The sequence below is a fragment of the Macrobrachium nipponense genome, chromosome 1, assembly GCF_015104395.2.
Source record: "Macrobrachium nipponense isolate FS-2020 chromosome 1, ASM1510439v2, whole genome shotgun sequence".
In the NCBI taxonomy this organism is placed as follows: Eukaryota; Metazoa; Arthropoda; class Malacostraca; order Decapoda; family Palaemonidae; genus Macrobrachium; species Macrobrachium nipponense.
This window is the reverse complement of record NC_087200.1, coordinates 18,951,582-18,957,997: the sequence shown is the minus strand read 5'-3', so window position 1 is coordinate 18,957,997 and position 6,416 is coordinate 18,951,582. Positions and strand designations below refer to the sequence as shown.

The window sequence follows — 6,416 nt, the reverse complement described above, 5'->3', positions numbered from 1 at the left end:
GTCGATTTCTTATTCGAAGGGCTGCGCAAATCACGGTGTAAAAACTGCAATGAATGTGTTTAAAGTCTGTGGAATTACATTTCACTTTCGTCACGAGATGTTTAAATTCTACCGAACAGCAGTATAAAGACAGGAAGAGACAAAGAAATAACAAATATCGAAGAAGAATAGCATAAGACAATGTTAACAACAATGACGAAAGAACTAGCCTATCTCCCGACGAGTAAAATAAATTCGGGGAGAGAGAGAGAGAGAGAGAGAGAGAGAGAGAGAGAGAGAGAGAGAGAGAGAGAGATGAACTTTGAAAGATCTAGATTGTTGACCAATCATTTCACTTGCAATCTGAAAGCAAAACTAACCTATTAATGCACCATGACTTATAATTTCACCACGCAGACTTTTGCTAAATGACACACCAAAGAGGGCTTGAGTATAGTTGAAAGGGTACTAATTGAGCAATAAGTTATTTTGTCGATAATAATAAATGAAGTATAAGCTAGAGAAAATATAAATTAATTAGCGATAAGATAGCTCCTCTCTCTCTCTCTCTCTCTCTCTCTTTATATACATATATATATACTATATATATATATATATATATATATATATATATATATATATATATATATATATATATATATATATGTGTGTGTGTGTGGTGTGTGTGTGTGTGTGTGTGAATCGATATTGTTGGTGCGCGTCACTGGACATTTATTATCGGGTAACTGGGTTTTAATTCTTACCAATCATCACACTTTTATTACTTTTTCCGCACACGATATTCACAGTCGATTATCATAATTAGCTTTCCGTTGAGTTATACATCATCATCGAATAAGCTCATTTATTTCAAAATGTTTTTTGGTTAATGTGACACCAGCATACAAAATGATAATCTTTATAACTATGTAGCATTAAATGATATCTCTCTTCTACCTCTTACGTTAATGAGTTGATGACCTGATTAAATGAAAATAATCGTACGCCTTGGCAACGTGACCAAATACCTTGCGTAAGAGAGAGTGAGCGCGGAGTACCACGTCAACTTTAGCATCTTACCTGGGCGCCTACAAACAGCGATCGCAGAACAACATTATATTTCAACAAAAAACTGCGGTATTTCTCTTTTGAGTCTTATTCCTTATTACAGACATTCTGAAACGTTTATGAATGTTATTTTACATATCGCCGCGAAAGTTTAAAATTAATCTTCGTCTCGACCGTGACAGGATTCGAACCTGCAATCTTCGGATCCGAAGTCCGACGCCTTATCCGTTAGGCCACACGGTCCCGATAGAGATATGGATAAATTAACATATATTGTGTTGCTGCTTAATTCCTAATTGTTCTCCCGCACTTTAATGACGAAAATACTTGAAATTCTACGAGGATTAATATCGAATATGGACATGCTTTTGGGAGTGATAGCTCGAAGTCTAATGTATGCTTAAATATATTATCGTTGCACATAGATACTACGAATTCTTTATGGATTTCTTACACGTTCTCTTTCTGCAACCTTTTGCTTTCCTCACTTAGTAAGTAAAAAGAAATAGAAATTGCTTTTTCATCCCAATACTTTTTTCATAACCTACGATATGGAAAAAAAAAAATAAAATAAAAACCCTTGATCTTGCTTAAGCAATAACGGCAGTTTTTCTTATGTCAGTCAGTGGCTGTATGGATTTGCTGAAAATATTAAATTAAAAGAAAAACTTACATTCAATATGCTTCCCAATAGAGAACATTAAATCAACGGAGGAAAAAATACATTTTCTTTCCCTGTGGAAATGAAAAGCAGGGGAAAAAATGCTGCCAATTTACTTTCTGTTCGATATTGGAGTTGGGAAAACGAAATCACAATCCTTTTTTCGACGAAGCTCCACCTTTTTTCGGGACATTCAAATATCAACCTACAGTGAAAAAGAGAAGGAAAGCCTAGGTTTCTCTCACTCTTATTTTTTTCTATAGCATTTTTATTTCTCCCCTACTCCCAATCTTTATTTTCTTTCCCTTACGTAACTCTGGTATATTGCTGCACTTCATTCTGAAGCGGCAGTTTCTTTCGATTAACGAAAAATAAAAGTTTGGCTTCCAATATGACATTCGACAGAACCTCAAAATGTTTCAGATGACGTCAATTGGTAGCTTTTTGAGAGGTATTTCAGTTCTTCTCTTTTATTTATCATATATTACATTATATTATATTTATAGGTAGAACTTGGTCTTACCGATTTTGGGCAAAGGAGTACCTAAAATAAGAACCAATTTAAGGTCATTCGCGTTTTCTTTAGGTACTTAAACAGAAATTACTTCATAGAATATTTGTTACCTTCAATGACAATCGGATTAAAAGCCATCTGCAATTTTTGAAATATTGGAATCTTACTCGAGTTCTATGAAAGAATAATCAGTCATAGGGTTATTCTATTCTTTCTTTTCTACGACAGCTTTCATCTTGTATTTCCACAATGGTTCAGTGGATGAAGAATATAATAATATCTCTCATGAAAATTAAAGTGTGAATTAGACTTCCAACCTATATTAGAAAGTAATCTTCAGGGTGCTAAAGAGTTTCCAGAATGCATCTTACACAGGGAAGCACCATGAAGTCACAGATACGGATTAATTTCAGTTAACACATTCTGATAAGCAAAACATTGTCGCTGGAAAATCGTAATAAAATATTTTGTAATTTGTAAAACTTATACAGTCTTGTTTAACTAATTTTGACTCTTCATGAATGAAACTTTGCCTAAGTGTATGTTTTTAAAAAGAATTAATAAGGCACCAATCAACGATCATGTATAAAGCACAATTTATCTTAATTCAGTGCTGTTCAACAGGTGATTAAAAATCTCTTACGTGACAAGAACATCTGAATTGCTCATAACACTTACATTATATCTATACTGTGCCACTTGTTTTTTCACAGATTATTTTACATAGGGCGCTTAAATGGTGATATGAGTTTACTTTGTATCCCCCACCCCCCACGGGGGGAGCGCTCACTCCACACCCCCTTGGCTTTATGAACCACTCGGTGGCATTTTCTTATGACAATAAGCCCCCAAGTTTCGAATCGGGTAAAATCCGCTTTTTGAATGAAATCTTTACAATACTGTTTTCGTGTCAATTTGGGTCTTCATTTGAGACATTCTCTCCCCTTAAATACTTCTAATATATATATATATATATATATATATATATATATATATATATATATATATATATATATATACATACATATATATATATATATATATATATATATATATATATATATATATATATATATATTTGGCAATCAACATACCCTAATTCTGTGACAGAACTGCTTTTGAAAAATACTCAGTTCAGTTTATGGTAAGGCATCACATCGAACGCATAAAATAATCCCATATAAAGAAATAAACAAGTGCCCATCAGTAGCAGACACATCAAAGACACAAATAACACAGACAACGAGAAGAAGAAAGCGGAAAAGAGGGGAAACCAGCCATTTGGAAGTAAGGTTTTCCAATATATCAGGCCATTCACGTCCATTTGCACCTCAGTGAGGGGAAATCATGAATATGTATGGCACTTTTCCGCCTTGCCAAAGCCTCTCCTCTTCCCCTCGGATTCTGTCTGGCCAGGAACAGGGCACCCGCGACTTTGGGAACTGTACAAATATTCTCCGTGTGCTGGTCAGCGGGTCCACTTAGAGAAGACTTTGATATAAAGATGATATTTCTTTCTTTTGGTTAATGGCTGGACTGCGGGCTGCTATAAGTATTACTTAATCGTATTGCAAGATACAGTGATTAGCTGAATTACAGTAATTAAAAAGTCCAAACCTATCTTGTCTGAAAGAAATACACTTTTTATTATTACAACATACAAAATTCCCTTACTACTTCGTGAATTCATCCCACCGATTTCTGTCGTCACGAATTGTCTCGTTAAAACGAAGCAATTCTTTAATATCCACGATTCCTATGCCAATACTACTTTTCAAAAAATGATTCATAACAGCTAACAAGTAATAAAGGTTCAGCTGACAACTTCTGAATTGCGTCAAAGAAAAATAATTTATGGGATTTTACTTCCATTTCGTTCCTACTCATTAGTTCTGAATTAAACGTTTTCCCAACATATTAACTAATTTTTCTTCACCAGAAGTAAGGATTTTTCTTTTAGAGGATAGGCCACCTAAAGCTCATATCATGACACCTGTAATCAGTCACAGATGTCATACTGCTTGAAAAACCTCTAGGAATGAGTAATGCACGAAACAATTTTCCTTTGTAATTTTCAATAGTTTTTCGAAATTTTATCCTGCGTTTCAGAGCATATTCATTTGATTATAGTATACATATATGTGATTATGAGAATAATTTATCTATACTTGTGTGTTTGCACCAGTATGGAAATATTTATAACACAAAATATATATTTATAAACATTAATTAACAATCAAATTTCAACAGTCTCATCACAAGTAAGTAAGAATTCCTGAAGCGCAACAGAAACACATGATTTTCAAGAACAAATAAAAAAAAATAAGCAACCAATAAAATGTGCGACGACGGAATGACGGTTTATGAAAGAGACAACATGGATGTATTCGACTCTGAAGAAAAGTTAAAAGTTAAAATAACAAAATACCAAGCATACGAAGGGAAAGCTCTGAGGACAAAGCGAAGAGAAATTCAGTGACAAAAAGTTTTAGGAGATTTTATGCGCTGCACTGCATGGCGGGTAAATTACAGCGAGTCTTGTAAAGCAGCTGTCTTTCAATGACAGCTTTAAGAGGTTAAATACTATTTAGAAAGATTATTAACAGTTACTCGTCAATTTTATTGGAAAAATAAATAATAAGTAATTAAGAGACAGACGAGAAAATAAATGCTAGCAGGCAGATACAGTTTCATTCAGGGATAAAAAATAGAAAGGAAAAGCTCAGTCAACATTTGATTATGCTCTGTTTTTTTCCATCTGTCCATCCGCCTGTGGTGTTTTCGCATGGTAACACTGCGTCCCGGGCTTTAAATAATTACACTAAGTTTTAGGTAATTAAAAGGATATCTGGGTGTACATTTGCAACTGAAAAGTTTTTTAATAATTTACTGTATGCTAATTACGCCCTTAATATTCGAAATAGGATATTATTATCATTATTGAATGTAACTATCTAAAGCCCGGGACGCAGTGTTACCATACGCAAACACCACAGGCGGATGGACAGATGGAAAAAAACAGAGTATAGTTACTCGTCGGCTGAACTTCTCGTTTTCATTTTCAAAACAATATATTCGTAATATTCAGATCCTTGTTTACGGTAAAATAGGTACAATTGTCGAATTTGGGATCTGTCCAAGAAGGAATGAAGGTATCAAGACTGAACTTATGACTGATTTTATGGAATTAAGGCTGCCAAGAAAATCACTGGGGCACTTTTGGCATTTCAGTCAGCGCTTAGTGCAGTGAAAGGTGGGAGTTGGAGTGGCTGGACAGCAAGAACAAGAGATCCAGAATATGCAGAAACTAAAATACACGGATCTCAAGGGTTGGGGGGGTGGGGGGCAGGAGAAACACCCTACAGTTGCATCAAGATTTAACATTTGAAGGAACTGGACAGCAAGAATGAAGAAAGGAAGGGGGAGTGGAAGTAAGATAAAAGTGGGCGTAGTATTCATTATTCTGGGAATTGTACGACCCTACGTAATCGGGAATACAGAAATCCTAACGGTTATATCCATGGTATATGTAGTTCTTGGACCATGGTCATCTCTTTCTCACTCTCCCTCTCTCTCTCTCTCTAATTCTATAATATATATATATTTATATATATGATATATATTATATATATATCTATATATATATATATATATATATATATATATATAAAGTATAACTTATAAAATCACTGAACCTCTGACATACAGCCTACCTCAGAGCAAGACTTCGTGCACTGAAATAGAACCGTGCAATATCCATCTGCAACATTCATTTCACCTTAGGAGAGCAAATAACAACGGAACGCGCTCTCCCTGTTGGATCAAGTCATGCAGTTATTTTGCAAACATGAATGCCGGAGTCTTATTTGCTTTGTTAAAGCCAGGTTGAAGTGGAGTCTTGTTAAGATGCGACCTCATTGACTCCTTGTTTATGGAATGAAAGGACACGAGGAGAAAATGGCGATGCCTTTCCTGTGTGCATATTAAGTGTTGATGTTTTGGGTCTCTGACTCTGAGTATAGATTTTTCTGCCTAGTTTAAATGAGTCAGTCTGAGGAGAGAGAGAGAGAGAGAGAGAGATAGAGAGAGAGAAGAGAGAGAGAGCATATGCACAAATTGTAAGGAAATTCTTATACAATATGCTCACAAACTCATTCATATACATACATATACATATGTATATATGTGTATATG

The 6,416-nt window shown here is 34.7% G+C and overlaps 1 non-coding gene across 1 annotated transcript; it reads right to left on the bottom strand.

Moving 5' to 3' along the window:
* Positions 1-1,217: 1,217 nt before the first annotated feature.
* Positions 1,218-1,290, bottom strand: Trnar-ucg (transfer RNA arginine (anticodon UCG)). The gene has a single exon. It is a non-coding gene; the product is annotated as a tRNA-Arg (tRNA).
* Positions 1,291-6,416: the final 5,126 nt, after the last annotated feature.